Consider the following 16180-nt stretch of genomic DNA (forward strand, 5'->3'; position numbering starts at 1 on the left):
CTACAATGTTCCTCTGTCAGGATAGCCTCTGTGCTCTGTGAAGCTTCTCTCTGTGCAGTTGGGACACCATTGAAAGACTGTGACATACATCTATGGGTAGGTACAGGCAAGAATAAAAAGGTTTCACAATTTATTGTGTTCTGCTGTGCAGCAGGACCCAACACACCTCGTATAACATGAAGAAGGTCGGACCACGATCATTGATTACATCAAGATTTTATAGGCAGGATTCAAACAGAGAAGACTTGTAAAAGCAAAACATCATCAATCATTGGCTTAAATGCACAATGCCTGCTTACCTCCTGATCAAGCTAATCTTGTCCCTAACAAGGTCTGCTAGAAGCTGTTTATGAGCCCAACCAACTCGTCTCCAGTCCCCTCTGTCCTTGTCATAATCTACAAAAACAACCACTGGCAATGACAATTTCTAGTCACAACAACTACCAGTCATGAGCGCAGAAGGACAAGGCCTTACAAACATCTCTAAAGTAAAAATTTCCACCACATACCCTTTTCCACTTTGAGGGTCATAGTAATATTCCTAAAAAATAATAATAATATTGGTTTTCAGTAAAACAAAAGGTAACCAAGTGCACCATAACCTTAAATTTACCAAAATATTTCACTTACATATCCATGCTTTGTGTATGAAGAAGAAGATATGGAAAGAGGTTGTCAGTTCCTTGGGCATACATATCTTTTATGCTTTTGGATGGAGATGTGCTGTCAAAATTACATTTAGAAATATTGGAATATAAATTTAAGATAAAAAGAAATTAATGCTATAGTCAATATATTCTGAAGCATCCTGAATACATTTGTGAGAAATAAATTCAATAATTAAACTTTATTAATTTGTAAAAACCCATCTTGATGGATAACACTGAAAGAGGCAAGTGCATCAACACATTCACATGTGAATGTCTTAACATTAACTCATTGTTACCATCTAAGAATCAGATGATGTTAACACGTATTGTTTTCTTACAAAAATCTATTGATCTAAGAAAAAATGTAGGGTCAAGTTTTTGTAGTAGGACAGCTTTTGGATCATCATATTTCTTTCAACTGTCCTAAGGACCTAACAGCTGCAGACAGTGACATACTGCAGTAAACAACAACCAATTCCATTCCTGGAACCATTCTGTTAACATGATTATATAGTCCCACAGTGGTGCTGCACCTTGTATTAACATGTGTCCTGGGTGAGAACACTCAATGTTTGTCTTTTATTAAAGTTTTCTAATAATGTCAATATTAATTATTAAGATTTTCTGTAATCACAAAAAACGTACTTAGGTAACCAGGTGAAAAGAGGCAAGCATCTTGACTAACCATTTGGTATCAGTTCATCAAAGATATGCCAGACATTAACAGGGCCAGCGATTTTTTTTATATATACTATTTTTCCAAAAAAATAGTATATATATATATATATATATAGACACACACTAACAATTCCGGCTTCATCTTCAGCTCTCTGTTGTCTTATAGGGCTATCAGCACTCAGAAAAATGGTGTCATCAGATTCAGAGTGTGCAAAGAATTTTAAAAACCAATATTTAAATTCAAATTGCAATGTGGTATTTTAATATGTGGTGTATAATTTTACTTTACATTTATTGCAATTTGTATCATTTATATACGCTATAATTTGTACATTTTGTAGATTAGAGCATTTTTTGAATTAAAATATCATACAGTATGAACTGATCATGAAGAATAAGTACCTTCATGCTTTGCCAAGTGCACACTCAAATGATGGCTGGAAGCATATTATGCAACACTATCTTCTGGTAATACACATAGCACAAGTTAATGTTTGTATTTGGTATGCTATTTATATGCAGAAATTAACTTTTGCATACATATATTACCCATGTATATGATACGTACTTTTGTGGCATGCATGTGACGTGCATATAATGCACAATTTGTGGAGTGTAAAATAATCTGTAAAAAATATAATGGTAAAATTCCATAGAATTGCTACAGTATAAAACAATATTTCACAAAATATGCAATTACCATACAATTTATGGTACAACTTATAATTTGTTTTGCAGAGTAATATAAATTTAACAGTTAAAACATATGAAAATACAGTTTATTGTAGTAAAATCAACAATTCACTGTATTACTTACCACAGTATTACTGAAAAAAAATCTTTTTGTCTTAATATTATTAATAAAAATACATAAATATGTGCAATGTGGACTTAATACCACAATACAGAACACAAGACATAAGCAATATTAACATGATGAGGTAATAATAACAGGTATGATTAAATAATCTTTTTCTGTGTAAAGTTGACATATAAGGACTTCTATAAAATAAAGATTGAATTGTCTGCAGGGGCACGGTGGCTTAGTGGTTAGCACGTTCGCCTCACACCTCCAGGGTCGGGGTTCGATTCCCACCTCCACTTTGTGTGTGTGGAGTTTGCATGTTCTTCCCGTGCCTCGGGGGTTTCCTCTGGGTACTCCGGTTTCCTCCCCCGGTCCAAAGACATGCATGGTAGGTTGATTGACATCTCTGGAAAATTGTCCGTAGTATGTGTGAATGAGTGTGTGTGTGTGTGCCCTGTGATGGGTTGGCACTCCGTCCAGGGTGTATCCTGCCTTGATGCCCAATGACGCCTGAGGTAGTTCGGATAAGTGGTAGAAGATGAATGAATGAATGAATTGTCTGCTTAGAGCCCTCAAAAGTTGTCCACCTTTGTCATTTTGATTTGAGAATGCAAATATTGTTTTGCAGCAATTAACTGTAATTTAAATGTTAACAATTCATTAAAATCAAAGCTATTTTTGTCTCTGCCCACAGGAATTTATTTTAACTTAAGAAAATCAATTCAGCAAACATTTAAAAGATCTGTTAAGCATCATCCAATCAAGAAACATGGTGCAACTTTGCTCAAGTGGGCAAAGAATTTGATTGGTTGAATATACTGATTGGGGCCTCGCATTCCAACAGTGCTGGTTATGGCAAAACATATTCGGAGCTGAACTCAGTGAAAAGATCTTCTGTGAAATACTGTAAATATATACATTGGTAAGAAAGATTAGACTGTTTCCACAATGAATAAACGCATAAACATGCATGTAGTCAGACTTGAATCGATAAAATGTTCCGGGATATGAAAAAGAATTTAGATGTTAAAAACAGTGGCAGAGTGTGTGATTGTGTCCTTGAAATGTTTAACTGTCAAATTAATCTGTTTTGTGGAATATATATGTCTATTTTGTGAATGTTTTTTACAGGGCAGTACTAATTAAACTGTAATATGAACATACACAATTATATTCCTACATATACATAATTGATGTATATTTCATTAAAATTTATCCACAGGACTTCTGCTATTCTTTTGTTCCATTCATGCTCAGTGTGGACTGCAGGATTGTGAATGATGACATCACTACTTTCATCTCTGCTGTTTGCCTAATGTTTGGAAGTTACTAATGTTTCAAAAAACTGGCATCAGTGCTTAAATTCCTGCAAAGCTATGTAAAGACACGTAGGAGGGGAGGTTAACTTACTACATAGCTTCATTTACAAAGTTGTCAATGTTGGTTTCCTTTTCAAGGTGTTTTTCATCATCAATCCAAAGAAGGGCACAGAACTTGAAAAAGCAACTCCCAGTGAACCCAAGAGTCTTCATCCTAATCTCTGACCTTTCTGATCATGAGTCGTGAGAGACTTTGTAAAGGTGGCCTGCAGACTCTTGTTGTTTGTACTTGTGACAGAAATGTTAATGAGTTGTGTTGTAGGCTGGTTGGCGAGTTGTGTTGAGTTTAGAGGTAATGCTATACTATACTCTAAGCACTTATGTTGTGCCTCATTTTGCATGAATAGTGAAAATGTTTATCTTGACCTTTACTTAACCAATTATAAGAACAGAAAAACAGTAATCTTTTTAAATTCTTGCCAGTTTTTATTAAATATACTTGGAACCACACTGATGTCTAAGTCTCTTTAATGGATTTTGATGGTTTTGATTTTATGATTTAGGTTTTCAAATTTAAGCTATTTATCAATTAATATAACACTCCTCTTAAGTTTCTTAAAGCAGAGGTATTCAACTAAAATTTAAATTCAATTCAATTCAAGTTTATTTGTATAGCGCTTTTTACAATGGACATTGTCTCAAAGCAGCTTTACAGAACATAAACATAGAACAGAAGATAAACATAAGGAGTAGTATAAAGAATTAATATAATAAAAATTCAAAATGTATATAGTTCACAGTGTGTATGTATGTATGTATGTATGTATGTATGTATATGTATTTATCCCCATTGAGCAAGTCTGAGGTGACTTAGGCAGCAGTGGCAAGGAAAAACTCCCTTAGATTGGTAAAGGAAGAAACCTTGAGAGGAACCAGACTCAAAGGGGAACCCATCCTCATATGGGTAACACTAGATGGTGTGATTACAAATATACAGTCAGACAAGTGTTGTATTGGTGTAGGGATCACATGGAGTTCAGATCTCCTCTTAGTATCACAGAGTCCAACTGGGGCTGGTAAATCTGTAGATGTCTCAGGATTCTCACAGAGTCTGCCTCATCTCAGTGGAGGTCCAAAAAACTTCATTGCACGGAAGACGATCGGAGCTGGTACAATGTCTGGGTGTCTCGGCATGGGTAGAAAAAGAGAAGAGCAGTGCAGAGGGATTAACATATCTGCTGTTCATAAAAATGTGCAAGTCTAGTGTAATAGTGCACAATATAATGGGATGTGTTATGTGTACGCCTGACTAAAGAGATGAGTTTTTAATCTACAATTATACTGGGAAAGTGTGTCTGACCCCCGAACACTATCAGGAAGACTATTCCAGAGTTTGGGAGCTAAATAAGAAAACGCTCTACCTCATAGAGCGTGAAGGATTGTAACGTGTTAGAAGAATAGTTAGATACGTGGGAGCTAAACCGTTAAGTTTTACTTAACAGGTAGCCAGTGTAGAGATGATAAAATTGGGGTTATATGGTCATACTTTCTTGTCCTAGTGAGAACTCTGGCAGCTGCATTTTGGACTAACTGTAGCCTATTTATTAAAGATGCAGGACAACCACCTAGTAATGCATTACAATAGTCCAGTCTAGAGGTCATGAAAGCGTGAACTAGCTTCTCAGCATCAGATACAGACAGGATGTTTCTCAGCTTGGCAATATTTCTAAGGTGAAAGAAGGCTGTTTTTGTGGTATGGGAGACATGATTTTCAAAAGACAGTTTTCTGTCTAATATAACATCTAGGTCTTTCACTGTTGAGCTGCTAGTAACAGTACATCCCTCTAATTGGAAGTTAAATTGTGAGAGTTTCTGTGTACTGGTTTTTGGACTTATAAGTAGTATTTCTGTCTTATCAGAGTTTAACAACAGAAAATTGCAGCTCATCCAGTCTTTTATCTCTCTAAGGCATTGAGTTAATTTGGACAATTTAGTTATTTCATCTGGTTTTGATGAGATATAGCAGTGGAAACTTAAAGAGGTCCAGTATGAGAAAATTTCTTGAAGCAAAGGTCCGGAAGATCATAATGTCTAACTAGTTAGTGTGATATATTTAAGTAGCCTAGTAGTTGTATCAACATCTGAAAGCAATCAATACCTGACTGTCAAATCAAATAAATTCAGTACAATTCAAAAACCTTTTGACAATATTTATTGTCACGTAACATAGAACTGAACATATGTATGATTGTAGATACGTACGTTCTCTCATTAAATAAATAAAAGTAGGGCTACATTTCTAAATAAGAGAAAATAAATAAAATGTGAAAATTGTGTATGTTTAAATACACTGAGATATAAAAGGGAAAGTTAAGCACTTTAGCTTAACTTTCCCTTTTATATCTCAGTGAGAGAACTGAACTCTAGCTTGGCTTGGGTTAGGGTTAAACCTGGGCTTGAATGGAGTCAGGGCTGCTCTCATAAACATGTGGAGATGCTCATTAGTGACCCTGGAATGATATTTAGATTTGATTATGTTCATTGTAGAGAAAGCTGCCTCGCAGTTGTATGTAGAGCCAAACATGGTCAGGATGTATAGTGCTACTTTCCTCAGACCTGGGAAAGCTGTCTCAGGGACGCTGTCTTCAGATTTGAGTGGATATGTTTGTTCAAACATATCTGTATGTTTTGTCTCATAATGGCGTTTCACATTGCCACTTTTAATAAGTGCCACGGTTTCTGAACATATGAGACACACTGGTTTAGTGGGAAGTGGGAAGTGTGAACAGAAATGAATCTGTCCATTCTGGATTAAATGTTTTCGCTGTCCACTTTTCTTTTTTGGAGAGCGTCATTTGTTCTTTCTTTCTCCGTCTCACTCGTCTGTTTCTCTCCCTTTCTCCGTCTCACTCGTCTGTTTCTCTCCCTTTGTTTTCTACATCTATCACTATCTTTCTTTCATGTGTAACTTTACTCTAATTCTCTCTCATCTGTCTTGCGCTGTTGAGTCGCAGTGTTTACTTCAGGAATGCAAAGATTTGAAGTGGTATCACGTGGGATGACTTAACTCGCATACAATTGGTCTGTGCGTTTCCACTACCACTATTGTAAAGATTGCAAAAGCTGCGCCGGTTAAAATAGAAGCGCCCCGTCAGGTTTTAAATCATAACCTTTTGTTTTGGCTGTAGGTCCGGGTGCGGATTGGACAGCTTCTGGGTCCGGACCAGGACCGCGGTCTGCCTGTTAGTGACCTATGTCTTAAAGGAAGAATGTGAATATTTATGAACTGTACAATGTACCTTACATTTCTTATTAATCTTATAATCAACTTTTTCTAGTATATTTTATTGTGTTCTGTAAAGCTGCTTTGAGACAACGTTCATTGTTAAAAGCACTTTAAATAAATATGAATTGAATTCAATTAAAGCTCCCTAATGATGCGGTGTCTCATTCCCTTCTCAGGGAACCGGGTTACATACGTAACCTGGTTTAGTTTTCTTTCGAGGAAACTCGATATTGCGTCAGGGAACTTGACACTGCATACCCACAAGGACACAAGGACACTGGTCAATGACTATGCCAGAGGCAATGAGAGAGCATAAGCAGACTGGGAACAGAACATCAATAGCCCTGCAGGACCTGGGACCCTGAGTGGGGTCCAAGTCTAGGTTGTACAACCTGATAAAGGGGTGCAGAAGTACCAACCCGCGGCAGCACAAATATCTTCAAGGGGGACACCCCTGGCTAAAGCACTGGAGGAGGCGATACCCCTAGTGGAGTGAACACTGATGCCGAGAGGCAAAGCAAGACCATGTGCCTCATAGGCCTGAGTAATGGCCTCCACTACATATTGCACAAGGCGCTGTTTGGAAACCGGAATACCCCTGTACTGGCTCTCAAATCGGACAAAAATGGAGGAGGACTTACTCCACGAGCTCAAGTAGTGGACATAAGACCAAGGCCCTTACCGGGCAAAGCAAATGCAACCTCTTCTGTTCTGCCAACTCACAGGGTGGGGGGGCAGTAGGAATGCAGGATGACGGGACAACCCGCTATCTTGGGCACCTTAGGGACATATCCTGCCCTGGGGTTCAGAATAGCAAATCTAAAGGCGTAGTCTGCAGGAAGGCCTCAACCGCCTGATACCACGCAGAAAGTGAGAGACTAGAGGGTACTAGAGGGTGCCTACCCAAGGAGGCCCCGAGGACAGGTTCATGGTTGGCAGTGATGGTGGCCATGTACACCTTTAAAGTAGATGGGGACAGGCCAAGAAAAAAACAAGACTGCAGGAACTCCAGCACTGTACAGTGAGTGGGGAGTGAACTGGATCCTGACAGCGTTCATCACAAGACTTCTTCTTTTGGCTTTTCCCTTCGGGGGTTGCCAGAGCAAATCATCTCTCTCCACCTATCCCTATACCATACAGCATGGTCGGTCTCACCACTGTCCTGTACACCACTGTCCTGTACAGATTCCCCATGATTCTTGCTGATATTTTCCTATCACACAGAACTCCTGACACCTTTCTCCACCCATTCCAACCTGTCTGCACTTGCTTCTTTACCTCTTTCCCACTCTCTCCATTACTCTGGACTGTTGACCCCAAGTACTTAAAATCCTGTACCTTCTTCACCTCTTCACACTGTAACCTTACTGTTCCACTTCCCTCCCTTTCATTCACACACATGTACTCAGTCTTACTATGACTGACTTTCATTCCTCTTCTTTCTATCACTATAGCAAACACGAAGGGGCGCAGAGCCGATCCCTGATGCAGTCCCACCTCCACTTTGAACTCCTCTGTCTGACCTACAGCACACCTCACCACTGTCCTGCTCCTCTCATACATGTCCTGCAACACTCTGACATACTTCTCTGCTACAGCGTTCATCACAGCAGAGGCAAAAAAGCCTCCACTTCAGAGCATACAGCTTCCTAGTTGAGGGAGCCCTAGCATTCAGTAGAGTCTCTGACCCAGAGCTTCGACATCTCATGGTGGGGGTGTAGGATTGCCCCCAGGCCGAAAGCTAATGTGACCTAGATGCCGTTTTATGGTCTTGCTGACATGCTTCACATCTCTACATGACCTCCTTCCCCAATAGATTTGTGTGATTTCACACAGAGCTTCAGACGAGTGACTGAGCATTCCCTTAGTGTCAGTCATGACACAGCATCGAGTTGCCTCAAAAGGGAAATACAATTTACCTTAGCTTTTCCAGAGGCTTGGTTGCATTTAAGAATAACTGGGAAAAATAAACCAAAAGATACGCAAAACTTGAACTAATCATTTAGAGTCCATTCACAAGGACATGAATCTATGACTTCATATAGAATCAGTGATCACATAAGGAAAGTGTAGCTAAATTATGCTAAAGTGTATCTAAAAAGAAAGAAGAACACATTTTAAAATGTTGAAGTGTTAGACATGCATTTGGGTGTTTGTGAGTGAATTTCTGCTCTCAACTCCTGACAGATGTATATACATGCCTGTGTAGGAGGCAATGTTGTGACACACATACACAATTAAGCAGTGATTAAGCAGAAATTACAGCAGTGGATGCATGGATCATGACAAACTCTCAGAGAGATGGCTTCATTTAGTCTTTCCACAAAGCTGTCTGGCAAACAATCTGGCACCATGTAAGTCAATAGGCTTGGAAAGTACAGAGTGTGATTGCATGACCTGACACATGCACAAGTCATTATATCAATCCCTCTGTTTCAATGAATACAGTTATTCAACTTTCAAGCTGTCACATTCTTTGTGTTTAACTTTGAGATGCATCTACATGACATGTAATTCCTAGTAGTGGCTGCTGCCTGCATTTAGAACTGAGCTTATTTTATCAGGCTCAAAAGTACATTAATGCAATACCAATGACATCATTTAGCCTGGATGCTAATGCATATATTTGTCACTGTGTCACAATACAGAAAAGAGAATCAAGCCTTGCACAACACAAAGGCAACTCAGGCCTTTCAGGTACTAAGCACAGTCAGGTACTAAGTTCAGGTATTTAGCATGATGTTTCTTGTGTGCTTCCTAATGACCTATTTCTAATTGCTAAGATGTATCATTTTGCTATGATTCAGTGAAAGCAGAAGAGAAAATAAGAGATGACAGCAGTATATCCCTGCTGAAAAATCCAGCATAAACCAGCATGAATTCCATGCTGGTCCAGGCTGGTTTTTACTGGTTCGTGCTGGTAAAGTGCTGGTATAATGCTGGTCAGTGCTGGTATAGCTGGGTGGCCAGCATAGTCATGGTGTTATCAAGCAAAACGGGGCTGGTGTAGCTGGTTAACCAGTATGAAATTGCTGGAATGAACTTTATGGGAACAAGCTTTATTTTTGCTTGTGTATGTTTCTATGTAACACATTAATATAAGATTAAAACACAATATATTGGAATATATTTAATTATAAGTGTGTTATTTCTTTTGCTCCCTCTTTTGAATAAAGAACTGAAATAACAAAGCTCAAAAACCTTTGAATTACAAAGAATAAAAACATTTAAAAATCGTTCGTTAGGGATTAAAGTGTCTCCACACATTAAATATAGTAATACCAACAAATGTTGACTTCCCGGGCTCCATAAGGGAAAAAGCATATAAATCATACAGTATTTAGTATTTTGCTCTAAAAGAACTGAAAGAACAAAGCTCAAAAAGCTTTGAATAACAAAGAATAAAAACATTTAAAAATTGTTCATTAGGGATTAAAGTGTCTCCACAAATTAAATATAGTAGGCTCCATGAGGGAAGCAGCATATAAATCATACAGAATTTTGAAATTAAGAGGTAGTTAAGTTGTTTGTTTGTTTTTTTAGTAAAGCGGTAACGTGAAGAGATGTTACCCAGTATCAGCATTGCTATGCAACCTTTAAAGCAACTATGTTCACGAAGGTAAACGTCGTTCCTGCACTTTCCAAAAATAAATCTCGCAATGTTTTCGACTACATTATATACCTTACAGTGTTTATCGAAATTAGTATAAGTGCACGTGTTCCAGATCATCTTGTTTTTGCCACAGTATTTACGATTTTGTTTTGGGGGAAATAAAAAGCTTCCGCTTCTACACAATGAATCTGTTGATCACTGGGAATTAGAATGTTGGCCTACGTGAGGTACCTGGATGATGGCTGCACGGCAGTTGTTTGAACTAGCGAAATTAAAGTCTTTAACTATGACATGTTTGACCAAACTCAGGTTTATTGGGTAGCTACAATGGAAGCAAGACTTCTTCAGGGCACAAATACTGATGCTTAAAGGTATGTAACTTAAGCAGTAGTTGTTTTATCATAACTCGTTCACTGCACAATATAAACAAATGAGTGGTATATAGTTTTGTTTCTTATTTTGTTTCTATAATCTTTCAGAGAATAAAGAAGACATAGAGCAGGAGTTGTCTAAAGGCAAACGACTCCGGGTATCACCTCCTAAAAAAAATGGTCATCGCCACCACATACTACTTGTTACTCGCTAAAAGAGAGAGCGGAAGCTAAGACCAAAAATGTGTGTGTAAAGGTTATATTGTGTAACGTTATTTGTGCACGTGTGTATATTACAGTGTGATGACAAATGTCATTCAAATGTCATAATGTGTGTGTGTATATATATAGAAAGCCATGTAAATGATAGGAATATCCAGAATGTTTTTCTTTATTAAAAAGTGAATTACAATTCTCTAGAAAATTGTCTTGTCTTTATTTAACTATGAATATGCACTAAGAAATGTGATATGCAACAAATGGGTTTTGTTGTGGTCTTGCTGGGATTATACTATCATCCAAAAGACAACATATGTAAGACAACAACACCAGCATCCCAGGCTGGTCGGCCAGCACACCAGCATCCCAGGCTGGTCGGCCAGCACACCAGCATTCCAGGCTGGTCGGCCAGCACACCAGCATCCCAGGCTGGTCGGCCAGCACACCAGCTACCAGCACCTAATGCTGGACCAGCGTACCACCATCCCAGGCTGGTCGGTCAGCACACCAGCAACCAGCACCTAATGCTGGACCAGCATACCACCATCCCAAGCTGGTCCCAGCATGCAAAACATACCTTATGCTGGTGACCATCAATGCTGTTTTTTTTTAGCAGGGTTAGCCAACACTGAAGGAAAAGATACCTGTTGCTCTAATCATAGTACCAAGTTGTTATCTAGCTCCATGTCGTGTACATAAGAATTGGAGCCCCAAATAAATTCTATGGACAAATTCATTCAATAGTTTCAATTAAATTAATCTCTTTACTGATTTCAAACATTATAATCATATTCCGCTGGTAGAGAATAAAAAATGTATAATAAGAAATTTATTTATTTATTTACTTTAAATTTATTTATTTAAATTTATTTAATTTTTTTGTTTGTTTTGTTAGCTTGTATTTTGTGCTGTACTTTTTTATTGAAAATAGTGTCAGGTTATTTTGTGACTTTGGAAACTCTCAAAAGTTGTGTGTAAAAAGTGAATCTCATTACTGGCAGTTAAAGGGAGTGAAATAGAACTATTATGCAACATTTGAAACATGTATGTTTGTCTGTTTTACATCAGCTAACTCTTCAAAGGGAATCTCTGAGAAACATTCTCTATAGGCACAGAGGACTGCACTCATATTCATCATGTGCAGGTGGATTTGTTTATGGAGGTATAAAAGAGCAATACATTTGAATTTGCATCTGTTGAAGTACTCTGGGGGGGCACAGTGGCTTAGTGGTTAGTCCATTCGCCTCACACCTCCAGGGTTGGGGGTTCGATTCCCGCCTCCGCCTTGTGTGTGTGGAGTTTGCATGTTCTCCTCGTGCCTCAGGGGTTTCCTTCGGGTACTCCAGTTTCCTCCCCCGGTCCAAAGACATGCATGGTAGGTTGATTGGCATCTCGGGAAAAATTGTCCGTAGTGTATGTGTGAATGAGAGTGTGTGTGTGCCCTGCGATGGGTTGGCACTCCGTCCAGGGTGTATCCTTCTTGATGCCCAATGACGCCTGAGATAGGCACAGGCTCCCCGTGACCCGAGAATAGTTCAGATAAGTGGTAGAAAATGAATGAATGAATGAATGAATGAAGTACTCTGTTTCTTCTCTCTTGTCTATATGTGGGACATTTCTAAAGGTGAAGTGCTCATCTTTAGATTAGATTAGATTAGATTTAACTTTATTCTCATTACACATGTAGAAGTACAAGGCAACAAAATGCAGTTTAGGTCTAACCAGAGTGCAATAGTACCAAGTGCAGGATATACAGTTTGTACAAGATTTAAATAAGTTAAATAAGTGGTAATATGGAGTGATTTACAGAATTGTGCGTACTATGAACAAATATACAGATTTACAGAAGGTCATGTGCTGTAGCAAAATATATGGCTATTACTATTAACAGTAATTTACAGATATGCATGTTCTATGAATATAATATACAAATGAATATATATGTGCTATGAATATAATATACAGATGAATATATATGTGCTATGAAAATAATATACAGATGTCTATTACTATAAACTAAAATTTACAGAAGGGTGTGTGCTATAAGGCAAGGCAATGCAAGGCAGGTTTATTTGTATACAGTAGCACATTTCATACACAGAGGTCATTCAAAGTGCTTTACATAGAAATTAGAAAACCATTTATAAGAGACACACGATAAAATCATAATAAAAACAAAGAACAATTAAAGAAAATAAAACAGGAGTAAAAGTGATTTGGATAAAAAGTGCAGTCATTGTGAAGCAGCACAGTGCTCATTTAGTAAATGCAGAGTTAAACAGATGTGTTTTTAATCTTGATTTAAAAGTGTCTACTGTTGAAGCACATCTGATCTCTTCTGGAAGCTCATTCCAGCTATAGGTGGCATAATAACTAAATGCTGATGCACCTTGTTTTGAGTGAACCCATGGTATCTCTAACTGACCTGATCCTAATGATCTGAGTAGTCTGCTTGGTTTATATTCAGTTAGCATATCTGTAATGTATTTCGGTCCTAAGCCATGAAGTGATTTATAAACGAGTAACAATACTTTAAAATCTATTCTAAATGTAACTGGAAGCCAGTATAAGGACCTGAGGACTGGATTGATGTGCTCAGATTTTTTGGTTCTGGTCAGAATTCTGGCAGCAGTGTTCTGTATGAGCTGCAGCTGTCTAATGGTCTTTTTGGGGATCCCAGTAAGGAGTCCATTGCAATAATCCACCCTGCTGGCGATGAAAGCATGAACAAGTTTCTCTAAGTCCTGTCTTGAGACAAAACATCTAATTCTGGCTATATTTCTGAGATGGTAGTAAGCTGATTTGCTTATCGCTTTCACATGACTACTGAAATTAAGGTCAGACTCTAAAATTACACCAAGATTTCTGACTTTATTCAGAAATTTATACTCTTGACCCCTAGAGTCAAGGTGTGTGTTAACCTTGAGAGTTTCATCTTTATTTCCGAATACAATGACTTCGGTTTTGTCTTTGTTTAATTGGAGGAAGTTTGGATGCATCCAACTTTTAATTTCATCAATGCACTTACATAGAGAGTCAATGGGGCTGTAGTCATTAGGGGACAGGGCTAAGTATATCTGGGTGTCATCTGCATAGCTGTGGTAAGCAATTTGGTTCTTTTTCATTATTTGACCAATTGGGAGCATATACAAATTGAAGAGAAGCGGTGCAAGAATTGAGCCCTGTGGGACTCCAGATGTCATGGATGTCCACTCAGATTTATGGTTACCTATGTTCACATAGTAACCTCTCCCTTTTAGGTATGATTTAAACCATTTGAGGACCATCCCAGAAAGCCCTACCCAGTTTTCCAGAGTAAGAGTATGGTGTAAGAGTAATATGTAAGAGTATGGTGTGATCTACCATGTCAAAGGCAGCACTAAGATCTAGTAGCACCAGAGCACTGATATTTTACCTGAATCAGAGTTTAAGCGAATATCATTTATTATCTTTATGAGCACTGTCGCTGTGCTGTGATGCTGGCGGAAACCAGATTGAAAATTGTCCAGATAGCCATTTGAGTTTAAGAATTTGTTCAGCTGATTGAAAACAACCTTTTCAATGATCTTGCCTATAAAAGGAAGATTTGAGATTGGTCTGTAGTTGCTAAGTATGGTTTTGTCTAGGTTACTCTTTTTTAGGAGAGGCTTAACAACTGTCATTTTGAGGGACTCTGGAAAAGTGCCTGTGAGCAGAGAGGTATTTACTATTTTTAAGAGGTCAGTTTCTAAACAGTTAAGTACCTTTTTGAGAAAGGATGTGGGGAGGGTGTCAAGGCTGCACATTGATGCTTTAAGATGTTGTACTGTTTCTTCCAAGGTTTTTATATCAATTATACGTTATATCACATACGTTCAGCTTTTCTGCATGTTCTTTTCATGTACAGCTGTTGTGTTTCTACAAGGTATTTTACATCTGCCAGTGATCATCCTGACATTTACTGGAGCTATACCATCAATAGCAACTTTTAAGTTAAAATTTTCAAGGAGAACGTCAACAGAGTCTGCCGATATGTTTGGCAACATTGATATAGCATTCATAAATACCTCACTGGTGTTTTCATTTATGAACCTTTATTTGACATAGACAGATCTAGCATCAGTGGCAGGACAGATCAATAAGTCAAAGTAAACACAGAAATGGTCAGATAGCGCTTCATCCTTGATAACACTGGATGAATTGTTTAGACCGCCTATTGTGTGTAGGACCTTGCACGTGCTGGGTCAGATCAAAAGTGTTTAAAACATTTAACAGTTCAATTGCAGTATTGTTTTCTGCATTGTCTATATGAATGTTGAAATCTCCAGCAATAAAAAAATAATCAAATTCAGAGGAGATTGTTGATAAAAGTTCTGTGAATTCAGCAACAAAAGTTGGGGTGTATTTGGGAGGCCTATAAATAATTGTAAACAGAATGCGTGGTGTACCTTATAGAGCAATACACAAATATTCAAAAGACTGGTAATCACCAAGTAACACTTGCTTGCATTGAAAGCCATCTTTGAATAAAGCAGCTATTCCTCCACCTCTTCTAACAGCTCTACAGACACTTACTGTATAAAAGTAAAGTTGGGTGGGGCTGATTCATTGAGGACTGTAGCGCTGCAGCTGTCATCTAACCAGTTTTCATTTAGAAACATGAAGTCCAGGTTGTTAGTGGTGATAAGATCATTAACTAAAAAATATTTGTTCTTTAATGAACGGATGTTCAGAAGTGCTAATTTAACAGTAACTGGTTTTGGCCCTGTATCCATCTCAGAATGACGTCTAATAGGCAGTAGATTAGATAGAATTGCCGTGCGGCTGGAGAGGGCCTTCGTCATTCTATCACATATCAGGACAGAGATATGGAAAGCTAAAGGGACATTGGGCTCCCGCTTGTTCTGAAAACATTTCTGATTGTTACTGCTGTCATAGCGGGGACCCAACACATATCAGTTACCAGTGCTGTTTGCAGATGAGGGCTGGTGTGATCACTGACGTTGAGGCAGAGGTCGGAGTGCTCTCTCAGATGGAGGGGGAAGGCCGGCTGGGCCCGGAGGCTTTGGTGGTTGTGGAGCCCGCCGTTTCTTGGTTGATATTTGGGGACTCGCAGCAATAGAGTGGGAAAGCTTTGTTCCAGCAGATACCAGTTTCTCAATTTTCTCTGAAAAGCACAGAAGTGGTGATGTTGGAGAGAAGGAGAGAGAGTGTGAAGACATCAGATGTGATTCTGGTGTTCCTGGAGGCTGGGGAGTGC

This window comes from Tachysurus vachellii, chromosome 9 (genome assembly GCF_030014155.1).
Source record: "Tachysurus vachellii isolate PV-2020 chromosome 9, HZAU_Pvac_v1, whole genome shotgun sequence".
NCBI lineage: Eukaryota > Metazoa > Chordata > Actinopteri > Siluriformes > Bagridae > Tachysurus > Tachysurus vachellii.